This window comes from Papio anubis, chromosome 7 (genome assembly GCF_008728515.1).
Source record: "Papio anubis isolate 15944 chromosome 7, Panubis1.0, whole genome shotgun sequence".
NCBI lineage: Eukaryota > Metazoa > Chordata > Mammalia > Primates > Cercopithecidae > Papio > Papio anubis.
In genome coordinates this window covers 115178719-115200440 of record NC_044982.1, presented here as the reverse complement: position 1 = coordinate 115200440, position 21722 = coordinate 115178719, and the positions used below count along the sequence as shown (strand labels likewise).

The 21722-nt window shown below is 50.2% G+C and overlaps 1 long non-coding RNA gene across 1 annotated transcript; it reads right to left on the bottom strand.

Annotated features, from left to right (window-relative positions):
• Positions 1–15397: 15397 nt before the first annotated feature.
• Positions 15398–20601, bottom strand: LOC103885933. The gene is made up of 2 exons (XR_001904467.3): positions 17007–20601; positions 15398–15867 (listed from the first exon to the last, which is right to left on the bottom strand). It is a non-coding gene; the product is annotated as an uncharacterized LOC103885933 (long non-coding RNA).
• Positions 20602–21722: the final 1121 nt, after the last annotated feature.

The window sequence follows — 21722 nt, the reverse complement described above, 5'->3', positions numbered from 1 at the left end:
TTGGCCTTGGGAAGAGAAGAATCAATAGAAACATCAAATGAACATTTTCTAATGCTTCTTTTAGACTGGTGACTTTAGATGGCCGATCATTTTTTTGTTGGGACCTACACGCAATGCCAAACATCTATTTTAAAACAAAAATTTAAGAACTCACCTTCTAGACCACTTGCTGCCAAACCTGTTTTTAAAATCACTGGAGCACTATTATTACATGGTCCTTCCCAGAAGCCCAGTGGATGAAGTTTGGGTGTAGATCCCAGATCCCTCTCCCCGCACAACCCCTCTCAAGCCCCCCTCATTGAACCTCACATCATTTCCTGTGCTATCTGCAAGGAGCCTCTTGTCTACTAGAGCACTTATTTGAAAACCTGTTAGGTCTTAAGGACGAGGTGGATTCAGTCTTGACACCTAATTGATCCGGATTCAGATAAATTCCAGGTGATACAGTGATGAAAGTAACAATCTTGGAAGAGTGGAGCTTCTCTCAACTCATCTGCAGCACTCCCAGCCCGGTGGACTGTAGATTAGGATCTTCCCACCATGCTGCTATGCAGGTCCTAAAAAATAATACTGGGCTGTATAATTCATTCATTTATTCCCCCTTCTCTGGCTCACTTAGTGAACTCACTTAGTTTATAATTTATACAGCCCAGTGTTGTTTTTCTCTAGTAGGGTCCATTCCAGAGAGAACCATAGGAAGCATTGAAATCCTAGAGCCTAAGTTTGTGTTATGATAGTCTAGTTTGTTTCAGGATGCATTTATTGAGTACTGTCTTAGACCATTTGGACTGCTCTAATGATGGCAGTGGCGGCCCATCTGGAGCAGCCACTGCCATGATGCCAGCTGCAGTGGGGGAGGCGCAGTGAGGGCTGCATGCTCCATGGAGCCAGTGGGGGCCGGAAACAGGCAGGAGCCCCGCCCCCTTCCTAGTTGGAGGGGTGGGAGCCCCACCTTCCCAGGCACAGCTGCAGCCACCCTGCCACGGCTGTGGACCCAGGCATCTCTGCACTCTTGGGGGCCCTGGAAACCCCCATGCCCCCACAGACTCGGAACTGCCTGCTCCCACTGCCTGGCCTCTCTCCACTCCTGGTGCCCACTCTGATTTCGGAGCAAAGTTGTGGCTGAGCCCAGGTGCTGTCACAACCTGGCCAGGTGTGTGCACACCTGGGCAGCACTGACACGCCAGCCCCATGCCTTCTTGGCCCCCCTCTGGACTTTGGGCACCAACAAGCATGGAAGAGAGGCTGAGAGACTGAGGGGGTGCTAAGGATGGCTCAGCATGGGCCTGCAGGCACCCCTCATCATGAACAGCCTGGGCACCATGGATGGCAGGTTAATGACAGCAGGAGGCAGGCAGACCCTGGGTGGGAAGGGGGCAGATCCTGGTGAAACCCCACCTTCAGGCCAGGGACGTTCTGAGGCCTGTGGGCCAGGCTGCCAGTTCCGTGGACTGCAGTGACAACCTATGGGGCTTTTTCTGGGCCTGCCCGTGGCCACCCATGGACCAATCAGCATATACTTCCTCCCCTCTGAAGCCCATAAAAACCGCCAGACTCAGCCAGCTCAGGCAGACTACCAGATGACCTGCCTGTGGAGAGGAGCTACTCACTGAGGGTCTCTTCTGAGCTGTTCTGTTGCTCAGTAAAGCAACTCTTTGCCTTGCTCACCCTCCACTTGTCCACATGCCTCATTCTTCCTGGATGTCGGACAAGAACTTGAGATCCACCGAATGGCAGGGTTGAAAGAGCTATAACACAAACAGGGCTGAAACCCACTCCCTGCTTGCCATGTTGCAGGTGACAGGAAGGAGAGAAGAGAGAAGGAGAAAAGAGCTATAGCCCTTTGGGGAGCCCAGACCTAGGAGCTCCCTGAGCCAGGGCTGTGACACCCTCTTTGAGGCTCTGTGGTTCTTGGTGTCCCCAAGCTTCCATGCACGACTGCATTCCCTTGTGCCAGCCATGGATGCTGCTTGTGGTACTCCTGGTCCAGCCACCACCTTGCAGGGAGCCAGCGCCCATGCCAGCATCTGGAGCTGCCCCTCCCACCACAGCTGGCATGCCTGGCTGTATGCAGTGGCCAGACCCCACATTCACTCGTTTGCACACCCCTCAACACTCCATGTCTGGCTCTCCCTTGGCAGGTGTGGGCGCCAGGCCAATAGTGCAAGCCTAATGCAGCCTGCCAGGCTGAGTGGGCAAACAAGCCCAGTAGGCCCAAGCAAAACCAGGCAAAGGTGTCACTGTCCAGAGAGGTTTCCAGCTGGAAAAGTAACACCTCAAGGATTCCGTGACAATAACACAATAGAGTAATGTCAGAGATGATGGTGGTGATGGTGATGGTGATGTCGGAGACGTCAGTGATGGTGGTGAAGCTAATTATATGGTGGTGTTGGTGGCAGAGGTGTGATGTCATTTATGATGGTGGAGGTGCTAGTGATGGTGACATCAGTGGCAGAGGTGATATAGAATCTGTCAGTGGTAATGATGCCATCACTGGTGGTGGTGACAATAGTGCTGACTTTCATTCTGCCAACAAAAACTGGCTGTTTCTAATGGTATTCCTTAAGTAGCGCCAGAAGAAAAGATGTGAGATTCAAGGAAGGGACTGAAGGGGATTGCAGTGGGGAGGGCTCTGATATTGATGATGGCAGTGGTGATGAGGGCAATCATGGTGGAGATGAAAGCAGTGACTAATTCATTCTGAAAAAACTAGTGCCCAGCACACTTCCAATGAGCAAGACCTAGACATAATATCTTTAAATGAATCACCGTGGCCATGAGCATAGAGATAAAGAAAATGGAAGCAGCCAGGCCCTGTCCAAGCTTTCCAAAACTTAGTCCTGAGCCAGATATGAAAGCTTGGATTGGATTGGCTGCATTCCTTCCATGCTCTCACTCTCACCTCTCTTTCTTTCACTCTTCTTCTAAGCGTCTTCCCTGGAGAATTCATTCATTTATTCCTTCTTCTCTGGCTACATTGAATGACCCCAAGGCCACTCTTTGTTCCTGAAGCTAGGATAATAGCTCTCTGCCCACTAACAACTGCACAGAGGCATCATGGATAAAACTCCAAGTTCTCCGGACCCCAGGGTCTGTGTTTCCCCCCTCAGAGAGGAAGAAAGAGGGTGGGCTTCTGCACCCACCCTCAGGCTTGCCAGTAGAACCCAGTCCTGGCCTGAAGCCACCAGACCTTTGGTCAGTGAGGAGGAAGAACAGAGCTACCAGGAAGGGCCTCCACTGCTCAGGACCCAACTCCAAAGGACAGTCAGTGGGCTGGAGCTTCAGGAGGTCACGAACAAGATCACGTGACCCCTGCCCTCACAATTATACAGAAGCTGTACTAATTGGGTAATTAATATGTTCCACGCCTTGTGCTAAGCACTCACATGCTTTATCTAACAGAATCAGAATTCTGATTCTGATTTCACCCTCATGACTGAATTCAAATTCAGAAACAGGTGCAGTTATTGCCCTCTCATTACCAGCGAGGAACCTGAGGCACTGGGTTACACAGCTAGTGATTGGCAAAGTCAGGATTTGAATGCTAATGGGTGAACCCCAGGGCCCCACCATTATGCCGCGGCATTGGCTCTTGGGCAGCTTCCGTTTTCACCTCTTTCCCTGCCCACAGCCTCACTTGGCGTCTGCCATCCTCCCTCAGCCCACACTGAGTCTCCTGTCTGGTCCTCTGCAGAGCAGGCCCTCATCTCACAGGCCACCCCACCCTTGGCAACAGAAGCCCCACCGATGGGCCGAGATGGTCCAGGGCTGGATGACGGGGGTGATGTGTGCAGGAGGCTCTGCCCTACTTCCCTCATCCCTGTCCATGCTTTTGATGACCCCAGTAAGTGTGGGAGGGCCCAGACGCAGCCATGTTTACTGCATCTTGTTTTGAAACAAGGCTCTGAACATTCCTTCTGCATTCCTTCTCCAGGATGGGGAGTGGGCTGGGGATCTGGGGTTGCAGGAAGTCAGTCTGCAGGGGTGAGTGTGGGGACCGAAGATGGGGCTGGCAGTTCCCACACAATAGCAGCAGCAGCAGCAAAGCCTGGGCAGCTGGGGTGGGCCAAGTGTGTGAGGGGAGAGCCGCGCAGCTCTGGGAGACAGGGTGGAGGAAGACTGTGCAGAAGTAGCCTCTCTTTCCTATCCCTGCCCCTGCCGACCTTTCTCTGGACCAGTCCCCAGGGCAGAGACCCCTTGGATGGAACAAGACCAAGGTGGAGAGGAGGGAATTTCCAGTCGGTGCCAAGTGCCATCAGCCACACTGCCCAAGAGGGAAAAGGACTTATTTCTGGGACCTCAAACAAAAGCACTAGCTCCAAACTGTCCTGCCAGACCCTGGGACTCGCTGAGCTTGTAGTGCAGAAGAGATTCGAAACCAGAAATGAGGGAGGCTGGTGGCAAGCGTAGGGGGGCGGAGTCACAAGCAATAACATTTAGTCTGGGTGCACATTAGAATCACCAAGGGAGCTTTTTAAAAATAACGAATTCCCAGGGCCCATCAATTAAACCAGCATATCTGGGGGTGGGGCCAGGGCACTGGTCTTTTTCAAAAGCTCCCAGGTGGTTCTAAAGTGCGATCAGGAATGAGAACACCTGAGTTCAGAACAGGAGCTTAATGAAGGGGGATTAGTGATCAGCTGGTTTGACCCCTTCCTTCCACTTAGAGGGAGTTCAAGGAAGTCCTCACAGTGAGTGATTATGGCCCAGAGAGGACAGGAGTGACTGTGCAGGGCACTGTCCAGGAGCAGAGCTTGTCTCCGCAGTCGATTCTCCTGTTACTCTCCTCCCTGGACCACACCAATGGCTGCCCTCTTTCCAGGAGCTCTGGAATAGACCTCCCTACACTCCCACCTTAGTGCCCTTCAGCTGACTGACTCTAGAATTAAGCATTCCAAGTTCTATTCTAAGCCAGCACATAAAAGAATTTATTTAGGGAGTTAATAAGAGCCAAAGTCTCAAAGGTCTGACCCTTACCTGCAGTAATATGCAAATGGTACCCGAACACTGGTAGTGCAGCATTCAGAGGCTGGGAGCAAATAGGATGCAAATGTATGCAATCATTATGCAAACAAGGGCAGCCCAGATTAATGGCCTCAATCGTTCAACTAGACAGCAGCTGTCTCTTTAGGTATGGGCATGGCTGACATGGAGGACTGCGTTGTCTCCTGTCAATGACCCTAAGTGGGCTGCAGTGTGAATTGGTTAGTCCTTGGACTCTGAAATTGGGCTCCAGGTAATGGTTGTGTGACCCTGGACAATATACTTAACTTCTTTGAGCCTCTGTTTTCTCACCAAGAAATTAGAAATAACAATACATGCCTTACAGGTTGTAATATCGCTATGTCTATGATGCATTTAGCCCAGGAAACTTCGACTCAAAGAAATGGTAGCTGTTGGAAAGGCACAACAGGAGCCAGGCTCAGAATTATTTTGTAACCCAAGAAACTGTAGCCACAGGAGAGAGGACCTCTCCAGGATCTGTGGCTTCCCACAGACATAAGGTGCAGCCTCCAAGACGAGCCACCTTCTCCTTCCTGTGGAGCTTGCACTTGCGAGTGGCAGCCTACAGAGGGCGCTCCTCCTCCTCTACAAGCCCAGGACTCCATGGGGAGGCCCGGTTGCCCCAGGGACCAGGCACCCTGCCCAGGTTGCAAGAGTCCTGGGCAATCCCTGTACTCTGGGGCAGAGGTGTTGCTGAGAGGGAGGAAGCCTAGCTGGCTGGCCCAGAGCTGCTTTGGGACTGAAAGGGGGTCAGGGAGGACTCTGTTGTTGTTCATGGCTCTCAGAGGCCCTATGCCTTCTACTCTGGCTGCAGATTTGCTGGGGAAGGAGCTTGGGACCAGGGTAGCCTCGGGTCCCCCCGGAAGCATTTCCCGGCAGCCCTAGGACCCCGTGAGCAGGTGCAGTGGGACCCACGCTCCGCCTCTACTCCTCCTTTCCTGGCTGGGAATCCCGCCTGCCCCCTCAACACACACACACATTCTCAGTGTGGTTCCATATGATTTACTGTGAGTGGTCATCATCGTCCTAATGGCCCGCATCATGGCCTGAGGACAGCAGAGACCTCAGATGAGTCATCTTCCCAAATGGTAATGAGGGCAGTCTGGAGAGGATCTGTCCTTCAGCCTCCTCCCTGGGCTCTCGGTCTCCATCCCCTCATCATGCACAGGCTTACCCAGGGAGCTGCTGCTTCACCAGCGGGGGCCTGCTGTGCCTCTCCAGGTCCATGTGGCACAGGGTGCAGCTGTGCAAGCCATGCCCTCTGGCCACAGGGCAGGACATTAGGCCAGCGCTCATCCCCCGCCAGGGTCAGGGTTGTGTGGGGCTGGAATCAGAGGCCTCCTCCATTTTCTCAACCTGATTCATAAACATTACCTGTTTCACTGTGAAAAACCATCCACGGACCTCTCCTGTGGTTTTCTACTCCCAAGACCAGCAGTGTTCAATAGAAACAGAATGTGAGTCAACCACAATTACTTTAAAATTTTAATAGCCACAATAAAAAAAAAGTGAAAAAAATGTGTTTAGCCCAATATATTCATAATATATTGTTTCAATATGGGCCAGGCACGATGGCTCATGTCTATAATCCCAGCACTTTGGGAGGCTGAGGCGGATGAATCACTTGAGGTCAGGGGTTCAAGACCAGCCTGGCCAACATGGTGAAACCCTGTCTGTACTAGAAATACAAAAATTAGCCGGGCGTGGTGGCGCATGCTTGTAATTCCAGCCAGTCGGGAGGCTGAGGCAGGAGAATCGCTTGAACCCAAGAGGTGGAGGTTGCAGTGAGCCAAGATCGCACCACTACCCTCCAGCCTGGGTGACAGGAGATGACAGGGAGCCCAGGAGGAATCAGGGGAGAGAAGAGAAGAGAAGGGGCTATGGAGAAGGCTCACCCACTTCCCAGGAGGTTCTCAAGGGCTGGGCTCTTGAGAGAGAGGAAAAGCCATCGCCCTTGGAGAGGGGTGTGTGTATGAACACTAAATGCCGAGCCTGGACAGAATGGAGCCATGGAAGTCTCTGAGACAGGGAAGGAATTTCAGTGAGATCAGGATTTGAGGCACATTAGTCTGGGGGCTGTACAGAAAGGGCTGGGAAGGGAAAGATGAATGGGGAAGTAAATGGGGTAATTAAAAACATAGGCAGGAACGCAGAGCACTTGGACCTTCTGTGGTTGGCCCCAGGGAGCTCAGCCTGGGATGCGGGCCTGTGTGCCAGAAGTCTGCACAGGGAACTGGGCCAAGGGCTTTGAGGTGGGCAGCGAGCCCTGGGGCCCCGCCTCCTCTGCCTGTCTCCGGGAGAACCTGGACAGCTCCTACAGAGAGATTTGCAGAATCAGTGGCTTCTGGGGATGTGACTGTGAGTTGGGTGTGGGTTTGCTTCTCCCTCCTGTACATCCATCACCACCCGTTCTCTGCCCTGAATGCCAGGGTCTGAGGGCTGAGCTGCCAGCTCTGGGCTCCTGCAAAGCCAACATATAATTCCGGGCCACTGAGAACCCAGGCAAAGCTTTTGTGAGAATTAAACAAGACAGGCCCCTCTGAGCAGACACAGCCTCTTGGCAGATGGTGTCTTTGTGCTAAGCAAAAAGTGCCCGGCGCGGGCTGGGTTTCAGTCCCCACCACACCCTTGGCTGAGGCCCGGCACATGAACCATGTAACCATGCACGACAGTCCTGCATAATTCCCAGTGCTGGGGGAAATGGTATGAAAGGGGTGAGTCATACTTGAAAACCACAAGGCACCAGAGAAGAGACCTTCAAATGAGACCACCTACCTGTCCTGCTTTCTCCTTCTCCCCTGGACCAGGGGCCCAGAGCTACTGGGGGACTGGGCGAGGGGAGGTACGGCAAGAGCAAACTCGATGAGTCCAGGGAGTCATAGCAGCAGAGTCTCGGGCCCAGGCACAAAGCCTGCATACATCTCCTCTCTCCTGGAGTCAAGTGAGAACAGCCCTAGGAGAGAGGCAGGACAGAGACTAGAGTCTTGTTTTTTTAAAAAAAAACAAAACAAAACAACAACAACAACAAACAAACAAACAAAACTGAGGCCAAAAGAAGTTCAGTGGTCTATTCAAGATGACCCAGCTAATAAGTAAGGGTGGACAATGAGAGGCAAAGTCACAGGGCAGTGAAGAGGCATCAGGTGGCCTAGGGAGAGTCCTGGCTCTGACTCTGAACATTCATTGAAGTTCTTCAAGTATCAGTCTGCTCACCTGTAAAACGGGGCTCATAGCTACGGTTATTCCTAGGATTAAAGACAGCAGTGTATGTAAAGCACTTAATGACAGTTATAGAAACTGGGACTCAAACCCCAATTTCCTGCCCAGGGAGAGATGTGGATGCATTGCAGAATTCCTCAATAGATGATGAAGTCCAGGATATTAGAAAGTTGTCAAAGTACCAGGCCCATAGAGCAAAGGAAGAAGATTCAGAGAGATGCACCTTCCACAGCTCTGGGGGATGCATAGCTTGTCCCCGGGGCCTGCTTCAGGACCAAGGTGAGAGTGGCCGAGGGCTCAAAGTAGGGTCCCTCTCCATGAACTGCTCTTGGCCAAAAGGAGCTGCCCTGTTTAAGGCCACATCCCCTGCACAGGGAAGCCCCATCCAATGACTGTGTGAGTCCCCGGGCCAGGCTTTCCTGCCTCAATCTCGGTAACTCTGCAGGCTGCCACGCCCTGGAGCTGCCCAAGGAATCACCTGCAACTGCCCACCTCTGCTTTTCTCTCCCCACAGGTGAGGGGCACGCCCCCAAGAGCACTCCTCATGCAAATTCCCGTGTGTACATCTTCATCACAGAGTCTGCTTCCTGGGTGTATTGTTTCTGTGGCTGCTGTAACAAATTACCACAAACTTGGTGGCTTAACACAATGCACATTCATTCTCTTACGGTTTTGGAGGCCGGGAGTCTGAAATCAGTTTCACTGGGCTTGAGTCATGGTGTCATCAGGGCTGGTTCCTTCTGGAGACTCTAGGGGAGGATCTGTTTCCTCACCTTTTCTGGCCTCTGGGTGCTGCCTGCATTCCTGGGCTAGTGGCCGCTTTCTCATGTTACTCCAACCTTGCTTCCATTGTCACATCTCCTACATCCTCCTCTGAACTTTCCTCCCTCTTATAAGAGGAAGGCCCACCCAAATAATCCAGGATAATCTTCCCATCTCAAGATCCCTTTTTTTGTTTGTTTGTTTTGAGATGGGTCTCACTCTGTCACCCAGTCTGGAGTGTAGAGGCACCATCATGGCTTACTGCAGCCTTGACCTCCCAAGCTTAAGCAATTCTCCCAACTCAGCCTCCTGAGTAGCTGGGACCACAGGCGCACACCACCTCACCCAGCTAATTGTTTTTAGTTTTTATGTTTTGTAGAGATGGGCCTCACTTTGTTTCCCAGTCTGGTCTCGAACTCCTGGCTTCATGCAGTCCTCCTGCCTTGGCCTCCCAAAGTTCTGGAAATTACAGACATGAGCCACCACACCTGGCCAAGATCCCTAACTTCATTACATCTGCAAAGTCCCTTTTGCCATTCACAAGTTCTGGAAATTAGGATGTGGATATTTTGGGGGACTATTATTTAGCCTACCACACCAAAGAAAGCAGCTGCCTGCTGCCGTGGCCCTTCTCATCACCTACCAAGCATCCTCTTGTTGACACCTCCCCAGCAAGGGCAGTCTGACTCCATCACAGGATGGTAGGAGGGGTCTGGCTATGGAAGGCCTGTCTCTGGAGTCAGTGAGCCCCATCGTCCTGAGGGTGTGTGATACCCAGCTATCAGGAAAGCTTAAGCAAGCTGGAAGCCTTTGAAATCCAGAAATACCCGTCCCCTCTTTTCTCCGCCTCTCAGCCTATGTCACATTTCAAGACTTTGCTGCTGCAAGAAGCCTTCCCCAGAGCAGACAGAACAACTGCCTCTTCTCTAGCCTCCACCATGCTCGATGGTGGCACCACTGGTGCCCACCCCACAGCCTACTGCATGCGTCTGTCTTTGCATGCCTACCTCTCCCATCGACTATGCAGTAGGTCTTTCTCATTTTCCCACCCGCTCGATGATTAGCATGGCGTCTGCTCCCCTGGAGAGCAGAGACCTTGTCTGCTTCCAATCAGTCAAATAAATGCTTGCAGAACTGGGTCATGCTGAGCCAATCCACAATTTCCAAGGAGGAAGACGGAAGTGTGAGGTGTCAGCCGAATGTCCTGGCTGCTCAGTCGGAATCAGTGCAGGCTGGGGTGGCCTGGGGAGGCCCCCCTCTACATTTCCATCAGTCCGGGTCTGGCAGCTGGTGAGATGACACGCTGCTGCTCCTGCAGGTCTGCCTGCTTGTCTCCCTGGCTCAGAGCAACTCCATAACCAGACCCAAGCTTGCCGGTTCCCCAGCCCCAGCGACCGTGCAACAGTTTTCCCACTGTCCATACTTTTCAGAGTAATCCATAGTCTCTGTGTGTCCTTCTCTCTCATTCTCCCTGTAACTCGCTCCCCTTTTTCCCATTGAAACTGCCCTCCCCAAAGTCACGACCACTTCTGTGCTGCCCAGTCCACAGGACATCACTCAGTCCTTACCGTAACAGACTGCTGCTGCCTCCTGTCCTGGCACAAATGCCTCCGGCTTCTGCATCTCTTCATGAGGGAACTATCTGGCCCACATGGAATGCCAGGAGGATTCACACCCCAGGAGCAGCCCTTGAAGGAAGGGCAGGGAGCTGGTGGATACATACCCCAGATTCCCCACCCCTCGATGGGACAAGTCTGAGACCTGTTCTGTACACTCAGAGAGTCCATAGGGGGCTGAACCTCCGTGTTCCACAGCAGTAGCTCCTGGGTAACTCACTCTTATCTACCTTTTTCTCTTCCCTGTCTCACTTCCCTACTCCCTCACATGCTGCCTGGGATCACCTTGAAAACAAACAACTTCACCCAAATCCTTGTCAAAAGGCCTGTTTAGTGGGGGCGGGGAACCAACCTAGGGCAACATATTCAATCATATTACTCTCCTCAATGCTAATAAGAAAAGACCAGGCCCCTTCACTCAGTATTCAAGACCTCAGTGATCCTGTCCTCAGTCTGCCTCTTTGACACCATCTCTTACCTTTTCCAGCCTCAAATGTCTACTCTGGGCTGGGCACGGTGGCTCTCGCCTGTAATCCCAGCACTTTGGGAGGCCGAGGGTCTTGAGGTGAGGAGTTTGAGACTGGCCTGGCCAACATGGTGAAACCTCTTCTCTACTAAAAATACAAAAAGTTAGCTGGGTGTGGTGGTATACGCCTGTAGTCCTAGCTACTCAGAAGGCTGAAGCAGGAGAATCACTTGAACCTGGGAGGCAGAGGTTGCAGTGAGCTGATATCGTACCACTGCATTCCAGCCTGGGCAACAGAGTGAGACTCCATCTCAAAAAAAAAAAAAAAGTATTCTCTGGCAACACAAAATTTCTCATCTGTTTTGTGTCTTAGCCCAGCATTTCATCTAGGAAGTCTTCCTTCCAAGTCTAGAGGTCAGTGGGCTTCCTGCCCCATCCTAAGGTGAGCACTTCTATGAGTCAGCCACAAGGAAGAACTAACCAGGCTGGAGTGGGCTGTTGGCCCAAAATTGAGCTCCATAAGGCTACAGTGGGCTGCTCTGTAGCCAGCCATGTGGGCACTCTCCCAGCCCCTGCAGCCATTCAGGAAGCCCCTTCTTGCCTAGTGGTGTGCTGAAGTCAGCTTGCACTGGCTCAAAAGAATGAAACTTGTGTACCTCTTCCAGTTCTGCATTCAGTAGCATTATGTGGGTTGTCTGAAATCGGCCATGGCAAGAGTATTTACACCATGGAAATGGGCACATGCTACAAATCAGGAGTTTCATTTTCTTCAAAGAGTGACCATGGCCTCCCACCATGTGCCATAGTCCTGAGTATGTCTGTGGGTTCCTAGTACAAGTCCCAGTTCTGAACGTCCTTCAAGAGGCAGGGCAGAATCAGCTTGGGGGAAGGGGTGTTGATTGGCAGCATGGTGTCAAGACAGATGTGGAGCCAGGGGTTACAGTGCAGTTGGGTGAAGTGGAAACCGAAGGAGGGAGGAGAGGAGCGCATGGGACTTGGGGAGAAGGGCCAGGGGTGTGTGTGTGTGTAGAAAAGAGAGAGACTTCAAGAGAAATGGAGAGAGACAGCAAGGAAGAGACATGGAGAGAAGAGAGAGACATGAAGACACAGACAAAACAAACAACACAGAGGGAGGGAGGAAGACAGAGTGAGACAGCAAATAGAGACAGAGGCAGAAACAGAGAGCGAGAGACAGCTTGAGACTGGGAAGAAATGACAGAGTGAAGGAAGCCAAGGGCAGAAATAGAAGAATTCAGCGACAAAAACATAAACTGGAGAGTGACAAACAAAGACCGTAGCAGCAGAGAGGGCCCAGGAGGGTGCAGCCCAGGCCTAGCTGGGGCCCATGGTGCATGGGGCAGCTTGCAAGAGAGGCTCAGGGCCCACTTAGGACAAGGCCTCCCTTGCCCCCTAGCCCCAGCTATCATGTGAATACCTCCTTAACTGTCCATCAACTACTTGAAGATGTGAATGTTTGATTGCTTCTCCAATTTAGGCATTAAATCCCTCAGTAATTCAATAGTGCATTGTCCAGTTACCCACATGACACACAACTTTAAATTAGGAAAAAATATTTAGACAATTCAGTTGCTAAGTGATCTGATTGTTTCTGAAAGAAATTCCCTCATAACGCTCCCTTGAGTTATTCTCCCTTCTTAAATCAACTTGAGAAAGGGATGTGCACACTCAGCAGTCTGTTTCATGGCTCTACCTGGCTGAATTCAGCACAACCTTTAGATTAGAGTCCCCGGATTTAGGCCCTTTACCTTGTCCAGTGGTGTGCTAAAGTCAGCTTGCTGGATAAAAAAAATGCAATTTTCACACCTTTTCTTAATTCTGCATTCAGTGACATCATGTTGATAGCTTGAAAATGGCTGTGGTGGGAGTATTTACACCATGGAAATTGGCAACTGCTACAACCCAGGGCATTTTTTTTCTTTAAAGAGCCACCACTGCCTTTATTCACCTCCAATACTCCCACCTATCTGTGGCCCCCAAGTGTGATAAAACCCTGAGCAGATTTGTGGGTTTACAGCATTTGCTCCAGGGCCCAGCTGGGAGCCTCCCTAAAGGGGCAGAACAGAATCAGTTGGCTTGGAGGTTTGGGAGAGTCAACTGAGCAGCATAGGACCAAGCTGGGGATACCAGGGACCTTCCCTGGCCTTTGTCCCAGGGATCACTGTGCCTCCCCATCAAGACAGCACAGTCCGGAATGAGGAGCACCTGCCTGAACATTGGGAGAACTCAGGTATCACTCAGTGTTGGTCAAGGAAACCCAGGCTCAGCAAGGGACTGGCTCCTGGTCACCAGCAGGGTGGGTGGGATGGGCATGTCTGCTGGGCTTTGGTTTCATGTCCTGTTTTTCTAAGCTCCTCACACTCAGAGTCCCAGAAAGTTTGCTGTTGTGCACTTCTAAATAGAGAAAAATTTTGTCTCTATAAATTTATACTCTCCACTGCCTTCTCAGGAAGCTGAGTCCTGGTCACTGGTGGCCCTTTGTGCTGCCATCCTGAGGAGCTGGGTAGACAAATTAGGGACAGGAGGGGCTAGGGAAGTGGGAGACTTATGTGGGAGGAGGTTGGGGAGAGGCTGGAGAGAACTCTGGAAGCCTCTATGGAAGAAGGATTTCATGTGTCTCCTTGGGGTATGAGACCATCTTCTGAATCTTCCCAGCTAAATTGTCAGTAAACTCAACCTTGCTCCCTGATGTCTTTGAGTGAGTGGAATCTGGAGGGGAGAGCGTGGCGGCAGGTTGGAAAGAAGGATGAGGGACCAGCCCCACTGGTTACATGTGGAGAGGACAAGGTATGTGGAGGAGGAAGGCAGGCTTGGCAGAACTCAGACATCTGTGGGAGGAGGAGGCAGGTTCTTGCCTCTCTCTTCCTCTGGGAAGCAGCTTGTCTGGGAAATCCAAGCACAAGTCCATCCAGAGCAAGTTCCTTGATTTTCCCTTGTGAGGAAGAAAAGGGCTATCCTGACCCAGGAGGAAGAGAAAACTGAGGTCAAGTCAATCAAAGGGACAAAGCTAACCCCTATGCCATCAAGGATGTATGTGCAGTGCTGAGTACTATTCTTTGGATCTGAGCTGTGCTGAGTGTTGGTTTACAGAGCTCTAGAACCCCCAAGTGTAGAACGACTCATTCACTGATGTCGTGTGTGTAGAGAAGAGACCCGCAAGCCTGGAAGATTCTCCTCTGCAGGCTCTTGTTCTCTGTCCCACCAGCCTAGTAACATGGGCAGGTCTTAACTTCATGAAGAGGCCCCGCCAACCACAATTCCATGCAAAGCTTGCTGCAGAGACTGAACTCTGAGGGCAAGGACCCCAGGCCAGACAGCAGACAACTGGGCATCTCTCTTTCTCTCTCTTTTCCTCCTCTTCCTCCTCCTCCTGCTCCTCCTCCTCCTCTTTCTTTCCTCCAGTCTGAGCCCTCACTCCCCACCAGCTAACTAGCCCAGAGCAAGCAGCTAAATATAGTTCCTTATTCTTTGACTTGTAGAAATCAGCCACAAACTGTCTGTCAACATGAATTTCTCAGCTCAGTGGTTCTAGCCATGAGCAGCTGCTGCTCCTGATACTTCACCGGGCTGCTCTCAAGTTCATGTTTGGTGGGGTCTGCATGGGAGGAAAACACAAATTCGAGAGGGCAGCTTTAGAAAGTGTGAAGCGGGCAGAGACTTTGAAATTGGAGACAGGAACCAAATCTTAGCTTGACCACTTCCTAGCTGTGTGATCCTCTGCTGGCTCAATTGTTGAGCTCTTACTTAAATTCTGTGAGATACTCTAAGATCTTTCCGATAAATCCTCATTTTGGTTCAGGCTAATGTGAGTTGGGCTTCTATCACTTGCAAGCTGAAGAATAAGAACTTGCTTCTCAACCCCTTGGGTCCTCTGCTGATGGCCTCTTCCATCCATCCTCACTCACACGTTCCATTCCCACATTTTTGCAATCTCTTACCCCTAAAATGTTCCAAAGCTGTTTTCTTTCTCTTTTACTTTTAAGAAAGATTTTTTTCAAGTGTAACACACTTATTGTATAGTCTCAATTTGTTGGGGTATAGACGTGAAATTGTTTTCTAACTTCCCTGAGCCTCACTGTCTTCATCTGTACAATGGGACTACTATTGCCTGGCTCACAGGACTGCTAGTGCAGTCAACCAGGGAACCTAGATGGAAAGCTTCTAGCCCAGGCCTGGCACGGTGTGGACTCCTCTCCCTGTGTGGAAAGTTATTCTTTACCTATCACACAGTAGAACAGAGACTAGAATTATAATGCCTGCCCCCAGGAAGTGGCTTTATTGAGATGTACAAAATATTCTACACGAATTTTTATTTCATCCTCACATTTATTGAGATGAACAAAATCAGTGTTGTAGATCGTTATAGACACAGTATCTGTCCCTGTGCCCTGACCCTGACTGTGGGACTGTCAAATATGCTTCCTAGGGAAACCAGACACAACAGACACACCACACACACACACACACACACACACGAACACATGAAGCCAAGCACATTCAGAGACAATTTGATGACTGTAATACACACACATGCACACACACGAGGGCATGTGCACATTTGTGAGTGCACTGCAGGACCATGGCTGGATGAAGCATGGGAAATGGGGGAATCCACAGGCGCACGTAGCCCCACCGTCTTGGCTCCCAGCGCTCTCCTTCTGGGCCAGGCCTGGGCCATGGGTGTGTTGAGAGGCTTTGGCGCCCTCTGCTGACTGTGGTCCTGCCTGCAGCCCTCTCCAACCTAGCCAGACCCGGTGCAGCAGGCCCAGGGAAGCCAGGAGTCTAGGAAGGGGGAAAACCAGAAGGGAAGAGAGTGAAAGGGGGTAAAGAATGAGGGAGAAGAGAACCAGGGCCTATACTGTCCCCAAAGCCACCAGGATGGAGGACCCAGCTATGCAGCCACTCACTGACCACAGCAGCTGCTTACAGACAGGAGCATCACCTCCCAGGTGCTCATGATGACTCTCTAGAGACCTTGTAGTGGCACAGCTGGTGGTGTGAAGGGCACAGGCTCCAGAAAGTTCCTCAGGCTCTGGCTGTGATGCCTTGTAACTCCACGTGGCAGAACATCCACCAGACCAGTGAACTTTTCCACCTCCTCTGGGAATGCCCAGGCCCAGAACTTCAATCCTGGAGGCTAGGGAGCTTGATGATGGAAAACATGGACTTGGGAACCAGACTGACCTAGGTAGAATGCCTGCACTGCCCCTCACTAGCTGTGTGACCTCGGGCTCCTAATCTCTCCATGTCTCTGCATCCTCGTCTGCAAAGTGAGGGGAGTAAGACAGCTGCGGTCAGGATGAAATAAAAATCCATGTAGAGGCCAGGCGCAGTGGCTCACACCTGTAATCCCAGCACTTTGGGAGGCCAAGGCAGGCAGATCACTTGAGATCAGGAGTTCGAGACCAGCCTGGCCAACATGGTAAAACCCCATCTCTACTAAAAATACAAAACTTAGCTGGGCATAGTGGCACACGCCTGTAATCCCCAGCTACTCCAGAGGCTGAGGCAGCAGAATTGCTTGAACCCAGGAGGTGGAGGTTGTAGTGAGCCGAGATCATACCACTGCACTCCAGCGTGGGCAACAGAGCGAGACTCTGTCTCAAAAAAAAAAAAAAAAATCCACGTAGAGTGCAGCCCAGGACCTGACACAAAGTGCATAATAAATGCTAGCTACTAGCATTACTGTTGTCGTGTTGTTGCCCTTGCCACGGGCTTCACGAGAGATGAAGGACATAGTTTCATCAGGGCCTCTACAGTTGACATGACTCCTGGGAAGTGGAGGGAAGGTGGGATCATCAGAATCTCATGTTTGCATAAGGCCATGATGTCAGGCTGTTAGACTCCTGTTGGGAACACCTGTCCCAATTGTCTGACCTTTCTTCTAGGGTGGCACAGCCTTGTTCCTCTGCAGGACTCACCGCTCATCTCCCTACATGAGGCTGTTCACCTAGGCCGAGCTGACTGTCCAGGGCTGTGTGCCTGGCCTGAGCTCAGCCAGGGAGGCCCCTCTTCTGGTGTTTTCAGACTTAGGGACGCGGAGACTCACTTCTTTCTCATGACATAACCTCCAAGTTACAACACTCAGAAACTGTCAGTGGTCGTATTTTCTGTCTTAGACAAAACCAGTCTTCTGGGGAAAGAACGAATGAGGCTGACCTGCAGCAAGAAGCAAAAACAAGAACCTGGTGGGGCTGCCGTGGCTTGCAGATCCCTGGTCCCAGATGTCTCTAAGGCCCACCCACATCCCTGCCCCTCTGCTGGCTCAGTTACTGAGCTGTTTCTTAGATTCTGTGAGATGCTCCAAGATCCTCCAACAAATCCTCATTTTTGCTCAGGCTAACTGTGAGTTGGGCTTCTGTCACTTGCAAGCCAGAGAACAAGGACTAGCTTCTCAACCCCCTGGGTCCTCTGCTGAAAGTCTCTTCCATCTGTCCTCACTACTCACATGTTCTCATCCCACAGTTTTGCAATCCTCTACTCCTAAAAAGTTCCAAAGCTGTTTTCTTTCTCATTTACTTTTAAGGACTTTTTTCAAGTGTAGTACGTTTATTGTAGGGCCTCAATTTCCTAGGATGTAGACGGGAAATTGTTAATAAGCTCTCCCGCAACACACACACAGAGTCAACTGTGCTCTTTGAAATCCTTTTCCTGCTGGGTGGTAGGGATCTTAATGACATCGTGGCTGCATCCCACAACTCCGCTGTCACTTTCATCTACTAGAACTGTCTCATTTCAGTAACCAAGACTTGTTCCTGTTTGTCTCTCCTGCCATTCCCACTTCTGCCCAGACAAGAGCGGTGATTGTCCCTCCCACCCCAACAAGGCCACAATGGAGGGGAGCATCCCGCTCCTGATCAACCTCCCTATCACTTTTCTAGTCTCTTAGTGACAGGGGGCCCAGAAAAGGGACTTGGAAGCAATTCTCACATGTCCTCTCCTGGGTGGATTGTCACTGCTTCTCTGGCTACTCCACTGTCTCCTCTCTGCCCTGGTGACTGTCTTGTGGACAGCCTGTGCATTCTCTCAAGCCCTAGAGAGATGCCCTCATGGGTGAGACACCAGCTTGTCCACTTGAGCCCAGCCACCTCACACAGCTCTCTCTCTCCACCCTGCCATCTGTCTCGTATTGCCCTCTTCCCCAACTCAGGTAGCTCAGAGGTATACAAGGGGGTTCACAGACTAAGGAGATGCCCCCCTGGGGGATGCTATGCTTGTCTCTCAAGAAATTATCTTACGTTATCAGGGAGGAAAGGCACCCCACCCTACCCCTCATCTCCCGTGAAGAGGGGAGCAAGCAGCCTCTACCACAGACACTGCCCTCCCCACACGGCAACCACCGACGGTTCCATCCCCTGCTCCTCTTCCAGTCGCTGTGGGAGGTGGTGGTGGTTGATGAGAGAAGAGCCATCAGCCCTGCGGGAGGGAGATGGTACTGGCTGCTGACCACCCACTGACAACTCTCTGAATGCAGAAGGCAGGGTCCCCGGTGCCTTTTGTACTCAGCTTTGGGTGTTAGCTGCAATTCCAGAACAGGAGGAAGAGTCCCACACAATATCCTGTTATGCTGGTGCAGAACTCTCCTCCCTCCCAGATCCCAGCTGAATTGATCAAAAGACTAGGAAAGAAGAGAACGCCTGTTGGCCTGGACTGAAAGCCAGAGAAGGTACATTCTCGTGCCAGGAAAGCTGGGGATTGCTGTAAAATGTGCAAGAGACAGATTAAAAGAAGACCCCAAGGGCTGATTCACAACTCTAATTTTTGAGAAAGCAAAACTATACCATGAGAAGTAGATGAGGTCCTGGCAGAAAGTACTGACCCTCAATTAGGGCAGATGGTGGGACACGGGCTTGCAGGGCATCTTTGGAAAGCCCTTTCCATACTACCAACTGCCTTGGGAAGGAGCTGACTGGGCGGTGGGCTGGGGTGGGGTATGTGGTTGCCATGTCAAGTAGATAACTGAGCTGGGTGGGGTGGGAGGAGTTCCTCCCTCAATCAATTTCTCTCTAATACCATGTTCCTCCTTCCCTGTTAGAGTGGGCAGAAGTCTTATCATAGCTATGTTGAATACCTACAGGAACAGCCTGGAAACCCTGGACACTGGGCAAATAGAGCTGGTCCTTGGTGCAGAGGAGGCAAGGTTCCCTGCTGGGCCTGGCCCCGGCCAACCTCCACACATTCGTCCCAGCTAGATCTCTGAGCTGGTAATGCCCTTAGAAGCTCTACCTGGAGTGGGGAAAGAATGGGACACTTGCATGCAAACACTCACACAAAGCTGCAGCCAGCTCGACTACTGGCTGGTGCCTCTGGTGATGAGTGAGTGGGGAGGCATGTCATAGACGGTTTGTGTTCATAGCCAACTGGTGATGAGAAATTGCATTAACCATTCCTAAAATATGACAGGACAATTGGAGCAACATCCAGGCGAAGGGTGACCTAAAGAGAATCCATTTCCTTCTCCTCGTTTGGGGGAAAATAACAAGATTTTATCAAACACTCATTTTTAGCTCAGTGTGGTGGTGCCTGCCTATAATTCCAGCTGCTTGGGAGGCTAAGGCCAGAGGATCACTTGGGGTCAAGAGTCCGAGGCCAGCCCAGGCAATGTAGTGGGACCCAGTCTCTAAATAAATAAATTTAAAAAAATAAAATGTAGAAAAGTTTAAAACACTCATCTTTAAAGTAGGAGTACAGAGAAAAGCAAACACACACCCCCACACATAAACCCACATGCGCACACATATACTTGGAAATACACAGAGCCTTTGAAAAGACTCTGCATGAGGCAAGGAAGAGAATGTAGCCCTAAAAGGGCAGAGAAAAGTAATTCCTTTGAAAAGATTTATCACATAAACATAAATAACTTGCAGACCACATCTGCTCTGTACTCAATTCATTTAATTAAAGTGTGCACTCTAAGAAATGAGAGTTGAAAAATAAGATGGAAAGAATGAAGTGAGAAGGCTGCTGGCTGAGAGGCAGGTGGAAATCAAAAACAAACCAGAGGAGAGAAAGAAAGACTGCAAAGAAACTAAAAATGCAGCAGAATTTTAATTTCCATCAAGATGGTAAAGAACAGAATTGGAACTACAGAAAATGGAATCTGTAAATATGAAGGACAGATAGAAGTTCTCTGAGACTGCAGAGGAAAAGCCCAACAGGATAAAAAAACAAAGGGAGAACATGATAGGTATCCGGGCTTACAGAAGACACTAAACAAATGAAATAAAAGCAAGAATTACAGGAGAAAGATGTTCCTGAGCTGATGAGAAGCCTGAGCTTATACATTTAAAAGGTTCCTCCTTAAGTCAAATTAATAAAAAGAAATGAACACTTAGAAATGCCATGTAGAATTTCTGAATTGCAAGGATAAGGAAAGAATTCTGTCAGCACCCATGCAGACAGAAATATGGAGAAATATCTCCAACATTTATTGTTGTTGTTGTTGTTGTTGTTGCTGAGACAGGGTCTCACTTTGTTGCCCAGGCTGGAGTGCAGTGGTGTGATCACAGCTCACTGCAGCCTCAACCTCCTGGGCTCAAGTGATCCTCCCACCTCAGCCTCCCAAGTAGCTTGGGACTACAGTCATGTATCACTATGCCCAGGTAATTTTTTTGATTTTTGTAGATATGGGGAGTCTCACTATGTTGCTGAGGCTGGTCTTGAACTCCTGGGCTCAAGTGATCCTCACACCTTGGTCTCCCAAAGTACTGGGGTTACAGGTGTGAGCCACGACACCCAGCCCAGCATTTCTTAAAGTGTATAATTGGAAGAGAGAGTCCATGGAATTTTGTTAACTATTTATACTGGGGAAAAAAGTTTCTGTCATAAAATAAGCTTGGGAAATGCTGAATTAAACAAAACAAGATAAAACCCTATGCTGAGGCTTTCTCAGGGCTTTTAATGTGTTCATGCATGTTGTTAAACTGGCAATATTAGCAAGCACAGTTTTCCAAACTTATAATGACTATGAAATCCTTTGCCATAGACTATGTGGTAAGACTGGTGTTCAATAGAACACACTTTGGGAACCACTCTTCTATAGAATTTTGAGAGAACAGTTGTGACCTTACATTTTAACAATTTGCCTGGTGCATTCATGCATGAGGACAACAGAAAAAGACTTTCCTACATGCCAGAACTTAGGACACATGCCATGTATGGCTCTACTTTTCACGGGGAAAAAAGTACTCAGAGATGCACTCTTTCCAAGCCAGCAAGAGTCAAAATAAGTAAAATAATAGTAAGTGAAAAAGCAAGTCCTGGGCTGCAATTCTCAACCCTGGCCCAAATAAACTAAATTAAAAAAAAAAAAAAAAAAAAATCCAGCCTGGGCAACATGGCAAAATCCCATCTCTACAAAAAATAAAAAATAAAACATTAGCCAGGCATGGTGGCACAAGCCTGTAGACCCAGCTACTCAGGAGGTGGGCAGATAGATTGAGCAGGAGAGGTCAAGGCTGCAGTGAGTTGTGATTGCATCACTGCACTCCAGCCTGGGCAACAGAGTAAGACCCTGTCTCTAAACAAAAACAAAAACAAAAACAAAAAAAATCAACACAGAGAAATTGTATAAAAGCCCTGGAAGTGAATATTAAAAACATGTTAAACACATGGTTATGCACATATCAGTCAGGAGA